General features: G+C 49.2%; 1 long non-coding RNA gene across 1 annotated transcript in view; it reads left to right on the plus strand.

Annotated features, from left to right (window-relative positions):
- The first annotated feature begins 1080 nt into the window (after positions 1 to 1080).
- The window catches only part of LOC149434750 (uncharacterized), a 41702-nt gene continuing 15535 nt past the window's right edge, over positions 1081 to 27247 (plus strand). The window contains exon 1 of the long non-coding RNA XR_016308628.1: positions 1081 to 1212. This is a non-coding gene — a long non-coding RNA (uncharacterized LOC149434750). The remainder of the gene's footprint in view (positions 1213 to 27247) is intronic.

A 27247-nucleotide genomic window follows, 5' to 3' on the forward strand; every position in this document is an offset into this window, starting at 1 on the left:
AAAGCTCTATTTGTGTGAAGAAAGGACGGATATTTAGTTTGGGTGCAGCGTTGCACGACCGCGCAATTGTCAGTTACATAAAGAGGCGTGGCCATGAAGGGGTGTACATCCTGCGTAGGGGGAGGGGATAAGGACACAAATGGGCGCTTTATTCTCATGGAGATCACATGGTTATTACTAGGAGGAGACGGAAACATTTGCTGGGTATTGGAGCTTTTGTGAGATGGATGGATTGGATGGCGACTGATTTGTATGGAGACATAATATAGAGCGGGAGGAATCCATGGTGTATTGTCACATGTATGAATGCAGGATTGGGGTACTATCCGTGTATTAGGGGGACCAATGACACCTTGGCTAGTATTGTAGATGAATCTGGGGGCGTCGGGGGCAATCTTTTTTATGTTTATGGCCCTTTAGGGCAGATGTGATTTCTATGTATTTTATGGGAGATTTTCTCTGTATATTGGGAGTTTCCATCTTGTTGTATCATGAATGTAGTATGGAAGATGAGTCCTATGTACTAGGAATGGTCATTGGAAGGACAGAATAGGAGCCACATGATTGGCTGGCCAACCCCGTGACAGTATAGACTAGTGGGTGACATTGATTGAGATCTGCCCGCTGTGTGTATACAATCACCCGGCTAATGTCTAATATCAGGGGACAAAATGTGCCAGCATTCATATCAGACTAAGGGAAAATGGCCGCCGGAGGAGGGACAGGCGGCCTACAACAAAATGGAGGACAAAGATCTAATCCACTGCACTGTAATGTGTATAACTGTACGAACATTGTATTAGACTAAGGGAAAATGGCCGCCGGAGGAAGGACAGGTGGGCTACAACAAAATGGAGGGATATCTAATCCACTGTAATGTGATAACTGTGCATACATGGACAATAGAAGTTTACGAGCCGCCATCGTCTTTTGTTTTTCATTTTTTTCCCTGTTTTATGCTATACAGCTATTTTTGGAACAGCACCATCTAGTGTCTGCTCTCCATGCTGCAGCCTCTGTATAAATCTGTCTGGAGTCACTTCCTGTCTGGAGTCACTTCCTGTCCAGTGTCACTTCCTGTCCCGGGAACACTTTCTTCCTCTTAGCCAATTTAGATCGGCTTCCAGAGGGTCCTGTGATTGTCGGTCTCCATCCTGAACACACGGCCACCATAGGGCCAGCATGGGATCTTCTCCATGTCAGAGCACACGGGTAAGTCAGGTGGATCTCCTATTCCTGGTCCCAGCTCCTGTCCCTGCTATAGACGGACCAATCATCTGTGACCGAACCTTCCTCCTCGTCATCGATGATCTGGGTGTATTATTATTATTTATTCCAGGTACTTATATAGCGCCGTCAGTTTACATCTATATTGTACATTCCCATCAGTCCCCGCCCCCGAGGAGCGTACAATCTAAGGGCCCTAACTCACATTCATACATACACATACTAGGGACAACTTAGGAGACAATTCACCTCCCAGCATGTCTTTGTAGTGTGGGAGGACACCCGCGCAGGCACAGGGAGAACATGCAAACTCCAGGCAGGTGGTGCCATGGTTGGGATTTGAACCAACAACCCGAGTACTGCCAGGTGGAAGTGCTAACCACTCAGCCACTGTGCTGCCCCGTGCTGTATATATCTCAGCATCTACTTCTCAGTGTTGGTTTCCTCCTCATTGCCGGCCATTAAATGGGCCTCAGAATGGCTCCGGTATTCCCTCCTAGGAAGGACATTCAGGCCGATCTCCCACCATGTTCCTCTGATGTGTCCGAGACAGAATAACAGGAGAGACACCAGTAGAACCCGCTGGGACCTGACACTCCGAGAACCAGAGTTATGGTGGAGTATAGACCCTTCCTGAGATACTCCTCCCTGGGAACGGTCATAGCTCCGTACTCCTCTCCTGTACATACCCATCACTGTCATACCTCCGTACTCCTCTCCTGTACATACACATCACTGTCATACCTCCGTACTCCTCTCCTGTACGTACCCATCACTCTCATACCTCCGTACTCCTCTCCTGTACATACCCATCACTGTCATACCTCCGTACTCCTCTCCTGTACGTACCCATCACTGTCATACCTCCGTACTCCTCTCCTGTACGTACCCATCACTGTCATACCTCCGTACTCCTCTCCTGTACGTACCCATCACTGTCATACCTCCGTACTCCTCTCCTGTACGTACCCATCACTCTCATACCTCCGTACTCCTCTCCTGTACGTACCCATCACTCTCATACCTCCGTACTCCTCTCCTGTACGTACCCATCACTGTCATACCTCCGTACTCCTCTCCTGTACATACCCATCACTGTCATACCTCCGTACTCCTCTCCTGTACATACCCATCACTGTCATACCTCCGTACCCCTCTCCTGTACGTACCCATCACTGTCATACCTCCGTACCCCTCTCATGTACGTACCCATCACTGTCATACCTCCGTACTCCTCTCCTGTACATACCCATCACTGTCATACCTCCGTACTCCTCTCCTGTACATACCCATCACTGTCATACCTCCGTACCCCTCTCCTGTACATACCCATCACTGTCATACCTCCGTACCCCTCTCCTGTACCTACCCATCACTGTCATACCTCCGTACTCCTCTCCTGTACCTACCCATCACTCTCATACCTCCACACTCCTCTCCTGTACATACCCATCACTCTCATACCTCCGTACTCCTCTCCTGTACATACCCATCACTCTCATACCTCCGTACTCCTCTCCTGTACATACCCATCACTCTCATACCTCCGTACTCCTCTCCTGTACATACCTATCACTGTCATACCTCCACACTCCACTGTCATACCTCCACACTCCTCTCCTGTACATACCGATCACTGTCATACCTCCGTACTCCTCTCCTGTACATACCGATCACTGTCATACCTCCGTACTCCTCTCCTGTACATACCGATCACTGTCATACCTCCGTACTCCTCTCCTGTACATACCCATCACTGTCATACCTCCACACTCCTCTCCTGTACATACCCATCACTGTCACACCTCCACACTCCTCTCCTGTACATACCCATCACTGTCATACCTCCGTACTCCTCTTCTGTACATACCCATCACTGTCATACCTCTGTACTCCTCTCCTGTACATACCCATCACTCTCATACCTCCGTACTCCTCTCCTGTACATACCCATCACTCTCATACCTCCGTACTCCTCTCCTGTACATACCCATCACTGTCATACCTCCGTACTCCTCTCCTGTACATACCTATCACTGTCATACCTCCACACTCCACTGTCATACCTCCACACTCCTCTCCTGTACATACCGATCACTGTCATACCTCCGTACTCCTCTCCTGTACATACCGATCACTGTCACACCTCCACACTCCTCTCCTGTACGTACCCATCACTGTCATACCTCCGTACTCCTCTTCTGTACATACCCATCACTGTCATACCTCTGTACTCCTCTTCTGTACATACCCATCACTGTCATACCTCTGTACTCCTCTCCTGTACATACCCATCACTGTCATACCTCCGTACTCCTCTCCTGTACATACCCATCACTGTCATACCTCCACACTCCTCTCCTGTACATACCCATCACTGTCATACCCCCACACTCGTATTCGTATCTGTGATGGCATAGTCTACCACTGTAAGGACATTGACGAGTGAAGGCCTCGTATCTGTGATGGCATAGTCTACCACTGTAAGGACATTGACGAGTGAAGGGTTCATATCTGTGATGGCATAGTCTACCACTGTAAAGACATTGACGAGTGAAGGGTTCACATCTGTGATGGCATAGTCTACCTCTGTAAGGACATTGATGAGTGAAGGGTTCATATCTGTGATGGCATAGTCTACCACTGTAAGGACATTGATGAGTGAAGGCCTCGTATCTGTGATGGCATAGTCTACCACTGAAAAGGACATTGATGAGTGATGGGTTCGTATCTGTGATGGCATAGTCTACCACTGTAAGGACATTGATGAGTGATGGCCTCGTATCTGTGATGGCATAGTCTACCACTGCAAGGACATTGACGAGTGAAGGCCTCATATCTGTGATGGCATAGTCTACCACTGTAAGGACATTGACGAGTGAAGGCCTCATATCTGTGATGGCATAGTCTACCACTGTAAGGACATTGACGAGTGTAGGCCTCATATCTGTGATGGCATAGTCTACCACTGTAAGGACATTGACTAGTGAAGGGTTCATATCTGTGATGGCATAGTCTACCACTGTAAGGACATTGATGAGTGAAGGGTTCATATCTGTGATGGCATAGTCTACCACTGTAAGGACATTGATGAGTGAAGGCCTCACATCTGTGATGGCATAGTCTACCACTGTAAGGACATTGATGAGTGAAGGCCTCATATCTGTGATGGCATAGTCTACCTCTGTAAGGACATTGACGAGTGAAGGCCTCATATCTGTGATGGCATAGTCTACCACTGTAAGGACATTGATGAGTGAAGGCCTCATATCTGTGATGGCATAGTCTACCACTGTAAGGACATTGACGAGTGTAGGCCTCATATCTTTGATGGCATAGTCTACATCTGTAAGGACATTGACAAGTGAACGCCTTATATCTGTGATGGCATAGTCTACCACTCTAAGGACATTGATGAGTGAAGGCCTCACATCTGTGATGGCATAGTCTACCACTGTAAGTACATTGACTAGTGAAGGGTTCATATCTGTGATGGCATAGTCTACCACTGTAAGGACATTGACTAGTGAAGGGTTCATATCTGTGATGGCATAGTCTACCTCTGTAAGGACATTGATGAGTGAAGGCCTCATATCTGTGATGGCATAGTCTACCACTGTAAGGACATTGATGAGTGAAGGGTTCATATCTGTGATGGCATAGTCTACCACTGTAAGGACATTGATGAGTGAAGGCCTCATATCTGTGATGGCATAGTCTACCTCTGTAAGGACATTGACGAGTGAAGGCCTCATATCTGTGATGGCATAGTCTACCACTGTAAGGACATTGATGAGTGAAGGCCTCATATCTGTGATGGCATAGTCTACCACTGTAAGGACATTGACGAGTGTAGGCCTCATATCTTTGATGGCATAGTCTACATCTGTAAGGACATTGACAAGTGAAGGCCTTATATCTGTGATGGCATAGTCTACCACTCTAAGGACATTGATGAGTGAAGGCCTCACATCTGTGATGGCATAGTCTACCACTGTAAGTACATTGACTAGTGAAGGGTTCATATCTGTGATGGCATAGTCTACCACTGTAAGGACATTGACTAGTGAAGGGTTCATATCTGTGATGGCATAGTCTACCTCTGTAAGGACATTGATGAGTGAAGGCCTCATATCTGTGATGGCATAGTCTACCACTGTAAGGACATTGATGAGTGAAGGGTTCATATCTGTGATGGCATAGTCTACCTCTGTAAGGACATTGACGAGTGAAGGGTTCATATCTGTGATGGCATAGTCTACCACTGTAAGGACATTGACGAGTGAAGGCCTCGTATCTGTGATGGCATAGTCTACCACTGTAAGGACATTGATGAGTGATGGCCTCGTATCTGTGATGGCATAGTCTACCACTGTAAGGACATTGACGAGTGTAGGCCTCATATCTGTGATGGCATAGTCTACCACTGTAAGGACATTGATGAGTGAAGGGTTCATATCTGTGATGGCATAGTCTACCACTTTAAGGACATTGATGAGTGAAGGGCTCACATCTGTGATGGCATAGTCTACCACTGTAAGGACATTGATGAGTGAAGGCCTCATATCTGTGATGGCATAGTCTACCTCTGTAAGGACATTGACGAGTGAAGGCCTCATATCTGTGATGGCATAGTCTACCACTGTAAGGACATTGATGAGTGAAGGCCTCATATCTTTGATGGCATAGTCTACATCTGTAAGGACATTGACAAGTGAAGGCCTTATATCTGTGATGGCATAGTCTACCACTGTAAGTACATTGACTAGTGAAGGGTTCACATCTGTGATGGCATAGTCTACCACTGTAAGGACATTGACTAGTGAAGGGTTCATATCTGTGATGGCATAGTCTACCACTGTAAGGACATTGATGAGTGAAGGCCTCATATCTGTGATGGCATAGTCTACCACTGTAAGGACATTGATGAGTGAAGGCCTCATATCTGTGATGGCATAGTCTACCACTGTAAGGACATTGATGAGTGAAGGCCTCATATCTGTGATGGCATAGTCTACCACTGTAAGGACATTGACGAGTGTAGGCCTCATATCTTTGATGGCATAGTCTACATCTGTAAGGACATTGACAAGTGAAGGCCTTATATCTGTGATGGCATAGTCTACCACTCTAAGGACATTGATGAGTGAAGGCCTCACATCTGTGATGGCATAGTCTACCACTGTAAGTACATTGACTAGTGAAGGGTTCATATCTGTGATGGCATAGTCTACCACTGTAAGGACATTGACTAGTGAAGGGTTCATATCTGTGATGGCATAGTCTACCTCTGTAAGGACATTGATGAGTGAAGGCCTCATATCTGTGATGGCATAGTCTACCACTGTAAGGACATTGATGAGTGAAGGGTTCATATCTGTGATGGCATAGTCTACCACTGTAAGGACATTGATGAGTGAAGGCCTCACATCTGTGATGGCATAGTCTACCACTGTAAGGACATTGATGAGTGATGGGTTCATATCTCTGATGGCATAGTCTGCCACTGTAAGGACATTGATGAGTGAAGGGTTCATATCTGTGATGGCATAGTCTACCACTGTAAGGACATTGATGAGTGATGGGTTCATATCTCTGATGGCATAGTCTACCTCTGTAAGGACATTGATGAGTGAAGGGTTCATATCTGTGATGGCATAGTCTGCCACTGTAAGGACATTGATGAGTAAAGGGTTCATATCTGTGATGGCATAGTCTGCCACTGTAAGGACATTGATGAGTGAAGGCCTCATATCTGTGATGGCATAGTCTGCCACTGTAAGGACATTGATGAGTGAAGGGTTCATATCTGTGATGGCATAGTCTACCACTGTAAGGACATTGATGAGTGAAGGCCTCATATCTGTGATGGCATAGTCTGCCACTGTAAGGACATTGATGAGTGAAGGGTTCATATCTGTGATGGCATAGTCTACCACTGTAAGGACATTGACGAGTGAAGGCCTCATATCTGTGATGGCATAGTCTACCACTGTAAAGACATTGACGAGTGAAGGGTTCATATCTGTGATGGCATAGTCTACCTCTGTAAGGACATTGACGAGTGAAGGGTTCATATCTGTGATGGCATAGTCTACCACTGTAAGGACATTGATGAGTGAAGGCCTCGTATCTGTGATGGCATAGTCTACCACTGAAAAGGACATTGATGAGTGATGGGTTCGTATCTGTGATGGCATAGTCTACCACTGTAAGGACATTGATGAGTGAAGGGTTCGTATCTGTGATGGCATAGTCTACCACTGTAAGGACATTGACGAGTGAAGGCCTCGTATCTGTGATGGCATAGTCTACCACTGTAAGGACATTGATGAGTGATGGCCTCGTATCTGTGATGGCATAGTCTACCACTGTAAGGACATTGACGAGTGTAGGCCTCATATCTGTGATGGCATAGTCTACCACTGTAAGGACATTGATGAGTGAAGGGTTCATATCTGTGATGGCATAGTCTACCACTTTAAGGACATTGATGAGTGAAGGGCTCACATCTGTGATGGCATAGTCTACCACTGTAAGGACATTGATGAGTGAAGGCCTCATATCTGTGATGGCATAGTCTACCTCTGTAAGGACATTGACGAGTGAAGGCCTCATATCTGTGATGGCATAGTCTACCACTGTAAGGACATTGATGAGTGAAGGCCTCATATCTTTGATGGCATAGTCTACATCTGTAAGGACATTGACAAGTGAAGGCCTTATATCTGTGATGGCATAGTTTACCACTGTAAGTACATTGACTAGTGAAGGGTTCACATCTGTGATGGCATAGTCTACCACTGTAAGGACATTGACTAGTGAAGGGTTCATATCTGTGATGGCATAGTCTACCACTGTAAGGACATTGATGAGTGAAGGCCTCATATCTGTGATGGCATAGTCTACCACTGTAAGGACATTGATGAGTGAAGGGTTCATATCTGTGATGGCATAGTCTACCACTGTAAGGACATTGACGAGTGAAGGCCTCACATCTGTGATGGCATAGTCTACCACTGTAAGGACATTGATGAGTGATGGGTTCATATCTCTGATGGCATAGTCTGCCACTGTAAGGACATTGATGAGTAAAGGGTTCATATCTGTGATGGCATAGTCTACCACTGTAAGGACATTGATGAGTGAAGGCCTCGTATCTGTGATGGCATAGTCTACCACTGTAAGGACATTGATGAGTGATGGGTTCATATCTCTGATGGCATAGTCTGCCACTGTAAGGACATTGATGAGTAAAGGGTTCATATCTGTGATGGCATAGTCTACCACTGTAAGGACATTGATGAGTGAAGGCCTCATATCTGTGATGGCATAGTCTGCCACTGTAAGGACATTGATGAGTGATGGGCTCATATCTGTGATGGCATAGTCTACCACTGTAAGGACATTGATGAGTGATGGGTTCATATCTGTGATGGCATAGTCTACCACTGTAAGGACATTGATGAGTGATGGGTTCATATCTCTGTTGGCATAGTCTACCTCTGTAAGGACATTGATGAGTGATGGGCTCATATCTGTGATGGCATAGTCTACCTCTGTAAGGACATTGACAAGTGAAGGGTTCATATCTGTGATGGCATAGTCTACCACTGTAAGGACATTGATGAGTGAAGGCCTCATATCTGTATCAAGATTAATAATTTCTACATCAACATTGATCTCTTGATAAAATCATACATCTTGGGAGGCCTGCGTTAAGCCTGCCTGGTCCTAAATGCCAGTCTGGTGTTCCACACCTAGGAAGCCAACGCCTTTGTTTAAACAACGAGCCCTGCCACAACCCGCACTCCTACAAGCCTGCCCTGGAGTTGGAGAGACCTGAGCATTGACACCATGGTCTATGGAGGTGTCCACCGGAAAACAAAAGCAAAGTCTATCCGTGAAGTGCTATCCTGGGCATCCTCTAAGATGGTGGATCCGTCATCTTCCTAGGCCCATGCACCACACTCTCCCAAACAGAATCAGAAGCTACAGGAGGAAGAGGGAGAGTCAGATGTAGACTTCTAATCCACCTTGTTATCTCCACTCACGGCTCCAACAGATATTCATAAGCAGTTGGAGAAGATGTTACACCAAGCACTTAAACAGACTTCTGACCAGATAATTGACCACTGGTCCAGAGATCCGCAAGCTAGGTCAGCGCACAGCAAACCTTGAGCAGAGAACAGATGACTTAGAAGCCTGTCTTGGCAATCATACTGAGAAACTGGAAGCCCTCCGTGGGGAGAACTTGTCCCTCCAGACCTGCCTAGAAGACTTTAAAAACAGGGCACGCCATTTTACACATATGGGGTATACATGAGTCAGTCAAAGACCTACAATCCACTGTGAAATCCCCCTTCCAAGAATTGGCACTGTCAATTGCCACAGAATGCCTTGAGATGGATCATGTCCACAGAGCCCTGGTACCACGCAAATCTGAAGGCCCTCCATGTGACTTGGTCACAAAATTACATTTCTATAGTACCAAAGAGCAACTACTACATACTGCACGACAGAGTGAAACTTTGATCTTCCATGTACATACCTACCAACTATTTGCTGACATTTCGAAACTAATACTCTCCAAATGTCTAGCTCTGAAGCCTCATCTCCAGGTCCGGCAATGCCACCATATCACCTACACATGGGAGTTTCCATTTTTTCTTCACTTCACATACCAGGGTTCGAAGCATGCCTGCAGAACCTCAGAAAACCTTCTAGCAGTCTTACAAGAGCTACACCTGACCTCCTCTTCATCACCATCACACACCAGACCAACTGTGTCGCTCTGCTTTCTGTTCCTCCCGGAAGACATCCAATTCCAATCAAGATGGCAATCACAGGGAACCCATAAGAGAGGTTGCTTTATATCTCCTGCTATGGATCCTGTCGACTCAGAGAACTGATGGACATCCAATAGCCCACATTACCTACTTCACCCCCCTTCTTACTTTTATTTCTAGCAGTATGCTAAAACTTGGGTCTATTTTGATTTTCATTTTTGATCCTCCAACCATTGGGGCATGGTCAGGTACCCAGTGACCCTGTTCTGCTTAAGTGGTGTGATCTGCAGTCCTTCCCACAAACCCCTATTTTTCTTATTCCCCACATTTCCCTTCCTTCCTACGTCCACCACTAATCCCCTACCTTGATGACCCTCTCCCCTTCCCTACCACATATCCATCCCCTTTTATCCAACCTTCCCACCCCCTCCCCAAAATATCTCCTGGCAACGTTTATTGAACTACCTTGCCTCATGGTCATTCAGAGAATCCCACCAAACCTCTATATTTAGGCAATCCAGCCTTCCCATCGTATGGCAGCTGGATGCTGTTCTTTTTCTATGAAACATTTCTTGCATATCTCCAAAACACCATGAGTTCCATAAGCAGATTGTGTTAAAATATTGCTTTGAAGTTCCTCAGATCTACTACTAGTTACTAATCTTTGGTTCCTCCTTGTTACCTTACCTTGAGAACCGTGTTAAAATATATTTAGTATAGAGGCATGGTCTGCCGCGGCTGGAAGATGGCCGCATAGAGAGAGAGCTCCCGCCGGCCGGATCCCTCTGCATCGCCGTACGACGGAGCGGGGTGAGAGGGAGCTGTCACATTATGGGGAAGTCGGACCGGAGATCATCCGGTGCCCGTTCGCGCTCCCCACGGAGCCAGGGAGGTCAGGGGAGACACATACAGGAGCTCTTCCGCTCCCAGCACCAGAGAGAGGGGCTGCAGCCATCTCCTTCTCCTGTTTTTACCCCTCTCTTCAGCTGCTGATATGCCTAATCCTCCCTGCTCTGACATGCAGGCTGCTCCTGACACCATGCCTCAGCATGATGTCCCCTCTGCATCACAATCTCTGTCCCTAAGGGATCTTCAGGCTGTGGCCGCTGACATCAAGGCCACCATGACTGCCACGCTTACTGCAGCTTTGGGAGATCTACATGATGATTTAAGGGCCATGGGTTCGCGATTGGACCGGGTGGAATCCGCATCCAGGCAAAACGGTTCCGCCATTGTTGAAATACAGCATAAGTCAGCGATACACGCTTCAACTATCAGAGAACTCCACAGGAATATTGAGGACTTAGACAACCGTGGCCGCAGGCGTAACATCAGGATCCGCGGTCTCCCAGAATCAGTAGAAAATACAGATATTCCCAGGGTGGTGAGGGCCATATTCAATGACCTCCTTGATCGCCCGCCAGCAACCCCGATTGACATCGAACGTGTGCACAGAGCGATCCGTCCCAGGAGGGGGGATGTAGACCCACCCAGGGATATCGTTTGCTGCCTAGTAAGTTTTCTGCTCAAAGAAGATATCCTCCGGTGTGCTAGAGACCGAAGGCGCCTTCTACACGGGGGAACAGAAATACAACTGTTTCAGGACTTATCCAGCACCACCCTGCGCCAACGGCGCGCTTTACGCCCTCTTCTGGATACGCTCCGATCACGTAACATTCCTTACAGATGGAGGTTCCCCTTCTGCCTCTCTGTACAAGCTAGCGGTCGTTCTCACAACCTGCGAACCCCTGAAGAATTGCCCTCTTTCTGTGCCTCCATAGACATCCCACTGATTGACCTGCCTGATTGGTTCAGCTCCATGAGACTACCGCTAACCCAGGATCTGAGGACAGTGCTATGGAATGGCACGGCCAGTCTCATCGTAGAGGGCGGATGCCCCCATCGACTCCTCCGAGACCCCCCATGGGGGACGCCACAGTCACCTTCAGCCCGACGGCCTCTCCGGTGCACAGGAAGCCACGGCGCGAAACCTAATGGTCCGGGATCCTCCCTCAATACTGCTACTTCGGTGCATTACTTACTAAGTGTTTACGTTCTATTACTATTTCACTCTTTCTCTCATCCACTTGCCCCGAAAGTTCCAGTTACTCACTTGCTCATTGATCAATGCCCGTCAGACTCATACTTTACTGCCCTTACTACTTATCTGTCAAGATTGCAGCCTGTGCTTCATGGGACTCTGTCCCTGCCCTGTGCGTAACTATTGGGCCTCCGCAGTTCCTCCCTGCCTGACAAGGGGTCGGGCGTTGGCCACACTCTAGCCGACTCATCCTCCCATGAAGGGGTACAGTCTCTGGGCTCCGCCTTGCTAATTGTCACCTAGTTCTCCACATCCCACATCGAGTCCTCCACCTCCAGTTGGTTATCACTTTGTGCCTTCCCCCAGCCTTCTATGTCATATCACCATCCGGATGCATCCTGTTCGATCAATGTCCTCCAGCCTCGTCTTCATGGCAAGCCCTGAACTTCGCCTTCACGTCTTTGCGGATGTCCTGCTGCTCGTTTGGGGCTGTTCGGTGGTGCGTTGCTCGCCCCCTCCACAGGCATTGGAATGCTCGGCCTTCTCAATTCTTCAGAAGAGATTCCTGCTCAATTCGTAATGTATACTTTTATGTGGGACTATGTCAGTGACTCTAAATTTCCACTGGGGGTGGGTTGAGGGGAGGTGGATATTGTATGCAGGGAAGGATAACTGCGTTTTAGGGGAAGGTAATTGTCAGTGCAATCAGCGGAATCTGACTGTTTGGATGAGCATCACCTCTCCCCGCCACCTGTTAGACATTCCAGAATGGAACCATATCAGTCTCTCCAGCCCAGCTTTCCCTTTAACTTGGCCGAAGAGGTATACCTGGAGAGCCTGCGTGCCTTTGACCATCCCCTCACGCATTCTCCTCCTCCCCACCTTTAAGCCATTCCGAGAGAGGTGATGCTTGTCCCCTTTGTTTCCCTGGGGGCACCAGATACTATATTTGTGTGTGGGGGGAGGGGGGTTCCTGTTTATTATTTAGCCCCTTGGATACCTGTATATTTTTGGGATTGATGACGGGTTTTGATCTTAAGGGGTTTAGTTGGTAACTGATTGCTGATCGGGGCTTATTGTCATTTTACCTGTTTTTGTCATGATCACTCATGGTTTTGCTATTGTTGACTCGTTATGTTCTTGCTTGTGATGTGGTTTGCCTGTAATATTTGTGGGGGTCCTTCGCTATTCTCAGTTTAGCGAGGAGACCCTTTACTGTCTCGCGCTCGCCTAGGCCGTCCTTCCCTTTACGCTCACTCTGTATGTGCCTTGACACTTCTTATATGCTACATGCAGCTAGACCCCTTGCTTGGCAGCATTTCGCTTATGTTACACCTATTACCATCACCCAGGTCTTCGTCTTATGCATGTCGCACAACACTTCATCCTCCACGGATGATCGGTAACCCAACCTCCTATATACTCCACCCCTGCGGACTCCTGACACCACTTGCGTCTCTCGAACCCCGCCCCCTTGTTCCTGTCCTTTTTTTACATAACTTCTCATAGGGGGCCACCGGCCGGCGGACGCGCATTTCCTGGTTCTACGCCGACCTCGTTCCCCACACAGTGAGCTCGGTGAGCTTCCACTGACCCCTTTTTTCCGGCTACTATCCTAATCACTTTCCTGAACTTCTTTTCCATCACCTTTGCGCTCCTCTCCCTTTTCTCCAACCTTTTCCTCTCTTCCTGTTTCTCTTTCTCTCACGTGGAATAGCGGGTCTGTTCCTCAAGCCATATAATATCTATATCCCTCCCTTTCTTTTTTCATATTCTTGATTCCTGTTCCCCCCTCCTCCCTCCCTTCCCTCCTCTTTCCTCCTTCCTTTCCCCCCCCTCTTTTTTTTTTTTCTCTTTCTCCCCCTCTCCTCTTTCCTACCCTTCAGATCCTCGGCATACTGAGGCATCGGACTTAGGCTCCGCCATCCAGCAGCCATGCTTTCTTCCACCTCACAGACGGGACATTTGTCTCTGAAACTCCTTTCACTTAATGTCAAAGGCCTGAACACACCCGAAAAGCACTCCATGCTCCTCTCTTACACAAACAGAAAGCGGATGTGGTCTTTCTACAAGAAACGCACTTTCGCCAAGACTCCATTCCAAAGCCATTTCAATTTCCACTTCCCCACGGTCTTCCATGCTACCAACCCCCTGGCTAAGTCTAAGGAGGTTGCGATTTTGTTCGCCAGACACCTTCCGCTCCAAGTAACAGATTCCTTGGTGGACCCTGAGGGTAGATACCTGTTTATAAAGGGAGTATTCGCTAACAGACCTATCACATTCGCCAATGTATATGCCCCCAATATTAAACAGGTCTCCTTCACGCGCTCACTCGTCTCTGCTCTAGCTGCTTTCCAGGAAGGGTTACTGATACTTGGAGGCGATCTGAATGTCCCTTTGAGCCCTCTGCTAGACTCCTCCTCGGGATGTTCTTCTTTACCCTACAAGGCTCTCGGGCAAATACATATACAATTACAGCTTCTACAATTACATGACACCTGGCGTACACTTTACCCCACTGTTAAAGATTATACTTTTTTCTCCCCGCCACACAACAAGTATTCTAGGATCGACTACTTTTTTTTGTCGCAACCAGATCTTCCCCTCCTCCATGCTGCTACCATAGAACCGATGGTCCTTTCTGATTATCATCCCATCACCATGACTTTACGGTTCCCCAATCTCGCACCCGCGCTCCAAATACTGGCATCTGGACACTTCCCTCCTTGTGGATGCCGCTATTATTCAAGAGCTCCGCTCTAATATGACTGAATATTTTTCTTTGAATAGCTCTTCGGACACCTCTCCCATCACACGATGGGAGGCCCACAAGTGTGTCATCCGGGACATCCTCATAGCCAATGCGTCGAGACGTAAGAAAGCCAAACAGGAGCGTCTGAAGCTCCTCTCAGATAGGATCCGCTCCTTGGAGAAAGTTCACAAACAGACTCTGGCTGCGTCGACCCTTTCGGAACTAACGAATACACGCACACAACTTCTCACGGAACTGGGTAAGGTGGTTATAAAAAGATACATCCTTTCACATAAGCTGTATTATGAGTTCGCAAATAAGAGCGGGAGGTTTCTAGCCAGAGCTCTTCGTGAGAAACGGGCCAGCATGACGGTACATAAAATCAGAGGCCCTGATGGCATTGAGGCTACATCCAATCCCGATATTGCTGCCCATTTCGAACGCTACTATAAATCTCTATACAACCTCCCTCCGGAACGTCCCCCTATACATTCAGACAAATCTAGAGCTGCTTTGATCTCTGAATTTCTCCATCTCTATGGCTCACCCGCCCTCTCCGAGGATCTGGTTCACGCTTTGGAAAAAGATCTCACCTTAACTGAACTGCAGTCCGCGGTGAAGCAGATGAAACCGGGGAAGAGCCCGGGCCCTGATGGTTTTACAGTAGCCTATTACAAATCTTTTCTAGACATATTGGGTACTCCATTTCTTTCTGCTTTTAACACTCTCGCTCAACCTTCAAGGCCGCCTAACCACCTGTTGGAGGCTCACATTACAGTTATCCCCAAAGACGGGAAGGACAACACCCAGGTCTCTAATTACAGACCCATTTCCTTGCTGAACGTGGACGTCAAGCTTTTGGCGAAGATCATTGCTAATGGTCTTCTCCCCTTGCTTCCCTCCCTGGTCGACTTGGACCAAGCGGGATTTATCCCTGGTAGAGAGGCAAGGGACAACACTATCAAGGCCCTTAATCTCAACCAGTGGCTCCGTAGGTCTAACTCTCTGGGTTTTTTCCTCTCCTTGGATGCAGAAAAGGCCTTTGACAGGATTGCCTGGGATTACTTGAATGCGTCTTTAGTAGCACTGGGTATGGGTGAGAAGATGCTTAACTTTATAATGGCCCTCTATTTTGCCCCTACTGCCCGGGTCCGGGTGAACGGCCATCTGTCAAACTCCTTTCATTTACGGAACGGCACACGTTAGGGATGCCCCCTCTCCCCGCTCTTGTTTGTCCTATCCCTTGAGCCCCTGCTACGGAAAATTTGTTTAAACCCCGACATTAAAGGAATCACGGTAGCAGACAAGGAATATAAGCTCGCAGCCTACGCGGATGATATTCTCTTGTTCCTGGCGGACCCTCACACCACCCTTCCGAATCTACTGAAAGACTGTCAGGGCTCCCAGGTATGACCAGAGGTGTGTGACTGAAGCAGGGAAACGCAGACTTCAGATATGTGATTAACAATGTAATTTATTAACACTAACAATACAAACATAAACGCAGTGCAATACTAAACATAATACAGTGCAAACAAACCCAACCAAACCACCCACAGATAACAGTACATACAAGCAAGCGTCGTCAGGCAGGCCGGGTCAATATCAATTGGGCAGGTAGGTACAGGGGGAGCAAGCGGAGATGGGTCGGGGTCACAGGCCAGGTTCAGCAGGTAGCAAGCAGCGTAGTACAGAGGGTCAGGCAGAGGGATGGTCAAGGTCACAAGCCAGGGATCAGAACAGGTAGCAAGCAGCGTAGTACAGAGGGTCAGGCAGAGGGATGGTCAGGGTCACAAGCCAGGGATCAGAACAGGTAGCAAAGGAACAGAAAAAGGAAGCAGGACAGATACAGGGCCCAGGACAAACACAACACCAAGGCAGAGTCTGCAAGTCTGGCCATCCCTTAAATACACCAGTATCATCAGTTCCAGGTGTTAGCTGGCTGAAAGGTTGAGTCTCTGATTGCTGGGAGCATCCGCTGGCCAGCCCTGGTACTGCAGATCAAAAGGCAGGTGAGTCCCACCATTGCTGGCCAGTCCATTCCTGACAGTACCCCCCCCTCAAGGAGCGGCCTCAGGACGCTCCAAACAGTCCTAGCTGGGAAAAATGTTCCACCGCCCGGGTCTGGTAACTGGCGGGATATCAAAGACTGGCACACCGGGCAGGACTCCGGGCAGCGGTACACCGGGCAGGACTCCGGGCAGCGGTACACCGGGCAGAGGCACATCGGGCTGGACTCCGGGCAGAGGCACATCGGGCTGGACTCCGGGCAGAGGCACACCGGGCAGAGCCACACCGGGCAGAGGCACATCGGGCTGGACTCCGGGCAGAGGCACATCGGGCTGGACTCCGGGCAGAGGCACATCGGGCTGGACTCCGGGCAGAGGCACATCGGGCAGGACTCCGGGCAGAGGCACATCGGGCAGGACTCCGGGCAGAGGCACATCGGGCAGGACTCCGGGCAGAGGCACATCGGGCTAGACTCCGGGCAGAGGCACATCGGGCTACCAGGCGAAGCAGCAGGCAGCGGGCCACCAGGCGGAGCGGCAGGCACCGGGCCCCCGGGCGGAGCGGCAGGCACCGGGCCCCCGGGCGGGGCGTCAGGCCTCGGGCCCCCGGGCGGGGCGACAGGCCTCGGGCCCCCGGGCGGGGCGACAGGCATCGGGCCCCCAGGCGGGGCGACAGGCATCGGGCCCCCAGGCGGAACTACAGGTCTCGGGCCCTCAGGCGGAGCGGCGGGTGCCGGACCCCCAGATGGAGCGACAGGCCTCGGGCCCCCAGGCGGGGCGACAGGCATCGGACCCCCAGGCGGGGTGACAGGCATCGGGCCCCCAGGCGGGGCGACAGGCATCGGGCCCCCAGGCGGGGCGACAGGTGCCGGACCCCCAGGCGGAACTACAGGTCTCGGGCCCTCAGGCGGAGCGGCGGGCGCCGGACTCCCGGGTGGAGCGACAGGTCTCGGGCCCTCAGGCGGAGCGACAGGTCTCAGGCCCCCAGGCGGGGCGGCGGGCGCCGGACCCCCAGGTGGAGCGGCGGGCGCTGGACCCCCAGGCGGAGCGACAGGTCTCGGGCCCCCAGGCGGAGCGGCGGGCACCGAGTCACCAGGCACGACAGTGGGCTCCGAGTCAACTGGCATGACCGCTGGCACTAGGTCAGACATTGGATCGTCTGGCTGGACAGCGGGCATCGGGTCACCAGGCATCAGGTCATTTGGCTCGACAGCGGGCACCGCGTCATCTGGCAAGGCAGTGGGCTCCGAGTCAACTGGTATGACCGCGGGCACTGGGTCAGACATTGGATCGTCTAACTGGACAGCGGGCATCGGGTCACCAGGCATCAAGTCATTTGGCTTGACAGCGAGCACCGCGTCATCTGGCAAGGCAGTGGGTTCCGAGTCACCTGGCATGACCGCGGGCACTGGGGCAGACATTGAATCGTCTGGCTGGACAGCGGGCATCGGGTCACCAGGCATCAGGTCATTTGGCTCGACAGCGGGCACCGCGTCATCTGGCAAGGCAGTGGGCTCCGAGTCAACAGGCACGACAGTGGGCACCGGGTCATCAGGTACCGGATTGTCTGGCTCGACAGCAGGCATCGGGTCACCAGGTATGACAGCGGGCACTGGGTCACCAGGCATCAGGTCATTTGGCTTGCCAGCGGGCACCGCGTCATCTGGCAAGGCAGTGGGCACCGGGTCACCAGGCATTGGATCGTCTGGCTCGACAGCGGGCATCGGGTCACCAGGTATGACAGCGGGCACTGGGTCACCAGGCCATTTGGCTCGCCAGCGGGCACCGCGTCATCTGGCAAGGCAGTGGGCACCGAGTCACCAGGTACGACAGCGGGCTCTGAGTCAATTGGCACGACAGCGGGCACCGGATCAGGTACCGGATCATCTGGATCAACAGCGGGCATCGAGTCAACTGGCCTAATAGGATCGTCAGGCTGGATCAGTTCATCATGCTGGGTAGAGGCATCAGGCTGAATGCCGGCGTCCGGCTGAGTAGAGGCTTCAGGCCGAGTAGAGGCTTCAGGCCGAGTAGAGGCATCAGGCCGAGTAGAGGCATCAGGCCGAGTAGAGGCATCAGGCCGAGTAGAGGCTTCAGGCCGAGTAGAGGCTTCAGGCCGAGTAGAGGCTTCAGGCTGAAGAGAGGCATCAGGCTGCATACAGGCATCAGGCTGAAGAGAGGCATCAGGCTGCGTACCGGCATCAGGCTGAAGAGAGGCATCAGGCTGAGTAGAGGATTCAGGCCGAGTAGAGGCTCCAGGCCGAGTACAGGCATCAGGCTGCGTACAGGCATCAGGCTGCGTACAGGCATCAGGCTGCGTACAGGCATCAGGCTGAGTAGAGGATTCAGGCTGAGTAGAGGCTTCAGGCTGAACCACGGAAGGCAGGTTCTCAGACGGCAGGCTCACCGGTTTGGATACTGGCAGGATGGTATTGGTTGGAAAGAATTTTCGCTTTTTTCTGGTTTTAACTACTGGAGCACTGCAAGTAAACGCAGGTCTGTAAACGAATGGAGCAGCTGGAGACAGAAAAGAACTGGAGGATGGAACAGGAGAGGGAGCAGTTGCTACATAGGGCTTTTTTACAGGGTTAAAGGCAGGATAGGTGCAGCGAGTGGGAACAGGGTACTGACATGCGGTAGATAGCCAAGTATACTGGGCTGTAACTGGAGGAGCTGGTGGGAATACAGGAGTAGAGTTAGAAGCAGGACGGGGTCTTTGTAAGCTGACTGAGGCTGGGTGCAACAAGTCTGTCCATGTCTGCAGTATGGGTTAAACAAAGCTGAGCTTGCACAAAGCCTGTCTGGTCAATGACTGCACTGCGTTTATACAATCTCTTAGTGTCTGTGGTGAACATGTGGAATAACGCTCCAGAAAGTAACCCACATCATCCTCTAATAACCACACCAGGGACTCTACCTGGTCTGCACTAAATGGTGGCAAAAATTCATCCCTGCATTCGGGGGTACCAGATGAAACCAACTCCGCACAAACCTCAATCAATGGCTGCACCTCAGAGAACACTGTGCCCTGATCTACTAGAACATGAGCGAGCCGTATACATTCTAGCAGTTCATCCCGGGGATACTCCTTCAGAGTCTGATAAGCATACTCCCTGTCATCAAACACTAGCAGATATAAATACATAACCTCATCCAGATCCATCCTTCCCAGCAACAAGCCAAGATGGCTTTCCTGTGCAGCCACTTCTGGTCAGGATTGACCTTGGTGTAATGTCAGGGCTCCCAGGTATGACCAGAGGTGTGTGACTGAAGCAGGGAAACGCAGACTTCAGATATGTGATTAACAATGTAATTTATTAACACGAACAATACAAACATAAACGCAGTGCAATACTAAAACATAATACAGTGCAAACGAACCCAACCAACCACCCACAGATAACAGTACATACAAGCAAGCGTCGTCAGGCAGGCCGGGTCAATATCAATTGGGCAGGTAGGTACAGGGGGAGCAAGCGGAGATGGGTCGGGGTCACAGGCCAGGTTCAGCAGGTAGCAAGCAGCGTAGTACAGAGGGTCAGGCAGAGGGATGGTCAGGGTCACAAGCCAGGGATCAGAACAGGTAGCAAGCAGCGTAGTACAGAGGGTCAGGCAGAGGGATGGTCAGGGTCACAAGCCAGGGATCAGAACAGGTAGCAAAGGAACAGAAACAGGATGCAGGACAGATACAGGGCCCAGGACAAACACAACACCAAGGCAGAGTCTGCAAGTCTGGCCATCCCTTAAATACACCAGTATCATCAGTTCCAGGTGTTAGCTGGCTGAAAGGTTGAGTCTCTGATTGCTGGGAGCATCCGCTGGCCAGCCCTGGTACTGCAGATCAAAAGGCAGGTGAGTCCCACCATTGCTGGCCAGTCCATTCCTGACAAAGACTTTGCCTTTTTCAGATACTTGTCGAATTTTAAAATTAATATTTCCAAATCAGCCGCCCTTAATATTACCTTGTCTGCTGAGCTAGTCTCTGCTTGTGAGGCCCAATTCCCATTTCACTGGGAAAGGGACTCCCTAACTTATCTCGGTATCCAGCTCACTAGCAACCTTGACGACCTATATGTGAAAAACTTTCTTCCTGCTCTTCGCTCTATGTAAGAAGACCTCAATAAATGGCACCGTCCTTGTTTCTTGTGGTTTGGAAGGGCAGCGATTATTAAAATGAATGTACTTCCCCGTCTCCTGTATCTCTTCCAAACATTACCAATTCACTTACCTCTTGCTTTCTTTGCTTCTTGCAAAAGATTGTGCTCGCTGTTCCTATAGAGCCACAAACGTCCGCGTATTGCCTACTCCCAATTAACCCTCCCTAAGCTCAGAGGGGGAATTGGATTTCCTGATCTTCACCGCTACTATTGGGCTTGTCATCTTTCCCGGATAGTCGATTGGCACGTCCACACTGCCTCTAAAGACTGGATATCTATAGAAAATGCTTGCTCACCCTTCCCCCTGGCATCGATCCCTTGGCTTTCACCGAAACACACGCCCCAGGCTCTTCTCACTCACCCTTTGGTGGGGCCTACTTTAAAAAATTTTCATTCAGCTTGTAGATCTGCATCCATCTCCGAAACATCCAACCCTCTGACCTCCATTCGCCTCAACCCTGACTTCCCCCCTGGAATGCATAAAGACTTTTTAAAGAAACACTGGCCACACAAACAGATCCTAGTGAAACATTTTCTCCACAAGGGCAAGGTGAAAACACTCTGAGAATTGCTTGAAAGCATGGGTATTCGCAAATTCCCTTCCTGGGCATATTTCCAGATTAGACATTATTTGCTCTCTCATAAACCCCCCCATAATTGGTACCGCTCTCTTACCCCATTTGAATCTGTATACGCGAAGGCTGAACCGCGAAAACATCTGATCTCGGAGATCTACCCACTCCTAGTGGAGAGTCGGTCTTACAACTCCTTTCCCTCATGTCAGGCCTGGAAGAAAGATCTTAAGGTTGACCTATCGGACTCAGACTGGGACCTGATATTCCAATACTCTCATAAATGTTCCCTCAATGTCTCGACACAAGAAAACCGCTACAAAATAGCCTCTAGATGGTACCGAACTCCCTTCGAAAATTCATCATTTTAACCCCACCTTTCCCAACAGTTGCTGGAGATGCGGGACCTCTGACGGGTCCTTTCTTCGCATATGGTGGTCTTGCCCGATTCTTCAACCATTTTGGCAGGAGGTCCATAGGTTAGTAGTGTCTATAACTACCTTGCCCTTAGCTTTCTCTCTGGCTCAATTCCTCCTCCATCACTCTTCCCTTCCCAGGGCTCAGTACTTTAAATCATTAGTCATGCACATGGTCAACGCAGCCAGACTCTGTATTCCGGTTCTGTGGGGCTCCACATGCTCTCCCTCTATACATGATTGGATCACCCGAGTGGGTAAAACGGCGGACATGGAAGAACTGGACTCGACACTCCTACAGAATTCTCCCATATATGGGCCTGCTGGACCCACTTTCGGACTACCCCGGAGTATCGATCCCTCTTGGACCAATCTGACTGAACCTGACTTTGCCTTCCTGATGGTGTTATTCAGTTGGCAATTGCCCTGATGGGTGTCATCATATTCCTTCCTGCGTTCCACCCACATTCACTTGACGCAGATGATAACTTAGATTCCACCCACTCCCGCTACTGTTTGTATTGAGGATAAGATATTTTTGGCGGTCATCCCCTCCCTTACTTTACCCTCCCCATGTGCTTCCCCCCCCCTCTTTTTTTTTTTATTTTTATTTTATTTTCCTTCCTTCTTTCTCGCCTTCTCTCTTCTCCTCCTCTCGTATGCTCACACACGTTTCGGACAATCCCTCTAGTAGAATACTGAGTACGCTGTCGGCATCATCTCCCTTACTTCATTAGCAGTCCTCACAACAATTTACTCCGACATTTGCGTTTGGACAACTCCATCATTGCAATCTATAGTATTGACTCTTACCTAGGTATCGTATTTACTCCTCTCCCTTCTACAGATTCTTACCTCAAGACACTATGGTAGGAGGCCAGATGTCTCCATATTTCCAGCACTGGATCAGCATACCTGAATATTACAGGCACAACCCTGTCGTGGCCTAGTTCATGTTAGCTAAACCTTCTACTAATAGCTGAACAACAAAATAACAAACGGATCACCCTTTCATCCAGCTGTGGTCTAATGCTGTTTAATGCCCATGATACCCAGCCAAGCATAGCCTCTTTGAACAATGCATACACTTACCAACTGCTTATATCTGCAGGCTGACATCTTATTCCCAATAGTCTATCCTTGGCCTGACTCCTCTATACAACAGATGTTTAATATCCTGTTTTTGGCCTCTGTGGCTTCTGAAGATGTTCACTGCTCCCCCACATTTTCCTTGGTAGCCCTGAGTTGGGCCTGCCCAGGACTGTCTTTTTCCATCCATTTATATCCCAGTGACATAGACAGATGGACAACCTACCTGTTTTCACATCATGGCCTTTTGGCCTCCTGACCTGTTTTGTCAGACATTTCTCTCTCTTTACTAACCTTGCTTCCCCCACTTTTCTCCTTTCTTTCTTATTCCTGTCCCAGGGGTGATGATGTCGCCATGATGCGACACCTACAATCAGCTTTGCATCTGTCCTTTATCATGGCTCCAATAAATATACTTACCCTGAATGTTCGGGGAATAAAAAAAGTTAAGGCCTTCAAATCCTTTGCCTCTGCCAAAGCACACGTGGTGGGCCTGCAGGAGATTCATTTTACTGCCAGCCATATGCAGAAATATCTCAGCTCTTCCTACCCACAGGTTTATATGGCTTCTGCCGCAACTAAACGCACAGGTGTACTCAAAGCTTTCCACTGCTCTACTCCCTTTACACCCAAGGCAGGGATCTGGGACCCAGAGAGCCGTTATATTTTCTAGTTGGTCACCTCCTAGACTCAGAGGTCACTATAGCTTCATACTATGCCCCAATCCCAATCCTAACTCCCATTTGCTACAAGTAATAGATTCCCAAAAATTAGGTACAATTTTACTATGTGGCAATTCCAGCCAGCTAGTTTATCCCTTTTTAGACAAATCCCCCATAACCTCTTATCCATCCACATCCTCCTTCCAGCAACAACTCCAACAACGCTCTCTCATAGACACATGGCAAGAAGCTAACCCAGCTAGAAGACACTATACATACTACTCATATCCACATAAAACTTTCTCCCACATTGACCATATATTTCTGGCTAGAGGTATGTCCCCAGCCCTCCTATCCTGAACCATCATACCTTACCCCTGGACTGGTCACAAAGCTGTCCTCTTGACCCTCTCCTCCTTAGTACCCCAACAAACTAGCACTACATGGAGTCTAAATGGCCCACCCATCCCACAGACTGGACATTGAACTAGCCATCAAAGAATACCTGACACATAACACAACTGATGACATCTCTCTCCTGACCTTTTGGGAAGCCCATAAGTCTGTAATTAGAGGAGCCTGTATCAGCCAAGCCTCACATCTCAAGAAAGGACAGCGAACAATCCATCACCGCTTAGAAACCTCATTTCACCAGGCCAACAAAGCCTTCCAATCAGACCCCTCACCTTCTCATAGATTGTCCTGGACAAGACCAGGCTAGAAATAGATGTTTTCTTGACAGAATCAGATGAAAATGTTCTACGCCAATCCAGGCATAAACATTATATGAACGCAAACAAACCTGACACTTTTCTAGCCCTGGGACTGTGAACCTCAGACCACACACACAGACTTGTCCATTTAAAGATTACAAAAACTTCACACATCAGCCATCCTAATAAAATATTACAGGTCTTCCACAAACATTCTCTACCCTTCTCTTGGTCCAGTCAATATATTCCTGATTTAGGACCCAAGCTGATGGCAGACCTCAATATTCTATATTCTGCTAACTACCCTCCTATGTTAACACACCTTACTAATCTTATGACATCCTGGTCCAGACTACCCCTCTCATGGATGGTTGTATCATGGTTGTAAAAACAAAAAGACAATTCTGCCCAAAATGTTATACCTTTTTTGGGTCCTACATATATATATATATTCCTGTTTCCTCTGCATATTACAGTGTCATGCCACCACTTATGTATGGGGCACTGTTAAACTGCATCTACCCAGGTCCATCCGTACCTTACCGAAACTTAGAGTGGTCTGGGGCTTCCGAACTTTGCAAAATATTTCCAAGCTGCACATCTTGCTCAACTCCCTAAATATCACGCAGTAAAAGTGACCCCCTCCCATGGGTCGCTATAGAGTCAGTAGATTGTGACCCCTTATCGGTTGTCAATTTACTTGTCAACATTTTATTGGGTTATAAGGGTATAGACATACAGCAGGAAGCAATAATCATTTACAGTATACGAGGAAGATGAGAACATATGGCCCAAGGCCTTATAGTAACAATATGATTATTGAAAGCTTAATAAAACAATCAGTGTAAAGAGAGGGGGGAGGAAGAAAGAGGAGAGAAAGAGAGAGAAAAAAAAAGGGGGGGGGGGGAGGAGGAGGTAGGTAAGGTGTGAGACTTCCAGGGCAGGGAGGAGGGTGCGGGACTGGACCAGTGCTCCTGAGCAACTTCCAAGGGGGAAGGTATTGGGGAAGAAGCAGTGATTCATCGAAACCGTGAGGGAGGAAGTGATCGACCCAGGGAGACCAGATAGACAAATTTGGGGACTGTATCTGTGATGGTAGCTTCCACCTTGGCGTGTATCATAGCCTGTGTCTCCTAATTCCGGACCACCAATATGCTAAGAGAATGAGTTTTCCAAGATTTTGCTATATTTTGCTTGGCAGAGGTTGTGACCTGCAGAAGGTGCTTTAATCGGTGTTTAGGAATTGAGGGGGGTCGTAAATTGAGTAAGGCGATGTCCAGAGTTGGCGCTAGCGGTTTTTTGAGAAGGGTAGATAGCATGTGGAAGATACCAATCCAGAAGGTATGAGCTACTCGGCAGGACCACCAAGTGTGAAGGTAAGTGCCCCTCATCGCACAGCCTCGAAAAAAGTCCGAGGAATACCCCGGAGTATATTTAGCAATCCTAGCCGGAAATCAGGTACCACCGGGAGAGGACCTTGTAATTTGTCTCAACTGCTACTACATTCTGTGAGGAGGATTTAGTAGCTTGCCATATGAGGTCCCAATCCTCCTGGGCTCAGCTGGGACCAAGATCCCTCTCTCACTTGGAGACATATGAAGGGCCAGGGGAGGACTCAGATATCGAGAGTAGGGTGTAGAAGATAGAGATAAGCCCATGTCTGTGCGGATAATTCTTGCAGGCACTTTCAAAGGAGGTCAGAGACCTAACGGAACATGAAGTAGCGGAGAGGGGGGAATAGAAGTATTTTAGTTGAAGGTAACGGAAGATTTCTGAAGCGGGAAGGGAGTGAGATTCTCGAAGAGATGGGAAGGATTTGACACCAGAGTTAGTCAAAAAGTGATGGGCTCTAAGGAGGTTAGCTGAAGACCAAAGTGCAAAAGAGCGCGTAGAGAGCCAGGCAGGGGGGAAAGCCGGGTTGCGAAGGTGAGAGAGAAGAGAATTGTGGGGGTATTGAAGGGGATATCGGGATTTGAGTATACCCCAAAGTGCTACAAAGTGGGAGGAGACTGGGTTCTGGATTGTGTGATGGTCAGAAGGACAGAGCCAGAGTATGTTAGCTAGGGAGAGGGGGTCCAAGATCACCCATTGCGGAATCTCATGGGATGCATGATACTTTAGAAGTTGCACTAAGTGGGCTGCTAGGTAATATTTTGCAAAATCCGGGAGACCCAGAGCTCCCTTTTAACTTTGGCATGTGGATGGTAGTACGGGGGACTCAAGGATGAACAGGACCCCAGATATATGTGTGGACCCGGCGCTGGAGCACTTGGAGATAATGAGTCGGGACAGGTATGGGGAGAACCCTGAAATGATAGAGGATTTTAGGTAAGATGGACATTTTCACTACTGCAATTCTACCCAACCACGCCAATGGAAGAGATGACCAATTGCGCATTAGACTAGCAAGGTGGGCGAGCATTGGCAGGTAGTTAGCAGAGTACAGATCAGATAGGGAGGCCATCAGTTTAATGCCTAGGTATGGGATAGCGTGGTGGTGACACGAAAAGGGAGAACTTGTTGTAGATGGAGAGTCTCTTGAGGGGAGAGAGAAATATTCAGGACTGTAGATTTTTGGGTGTTGACTTGGAGACCCAAGATGGTGCCGAAGTCGTGTAGGAGCCGAAGTAGAGGCAGGGTGGAGGTAAATGGCGAGGTCAAAAAAAGAAGTACATCATCTGCAAAAAGGCAAGGTTTATGATGAGACCCTCCTACCTCCAAGCCTCAGATATCAGGGTTGACTCTGATCAGAAGGGCGAGGGGTTCAACGACTAAGGCAAAAAGAATTGGGGAGAGTGGGCCTCCCTGGCGGGTACCACG

This window comes from Staurois parvus, unplaced genomic scaffold, assembly GCF_062004578.1.
Source record: "Staurois parvus isolate SC_StPar_1 unplaced genomic scaffold, SC_StPar_1.0 ptg001688l, whole genome shotgun sequence".
Lineage (NCBI taxonomy): Eukaryota > Metazoa > Chordata > Amphibia > Anura > Ranidae > Staurois > Staurois parvus.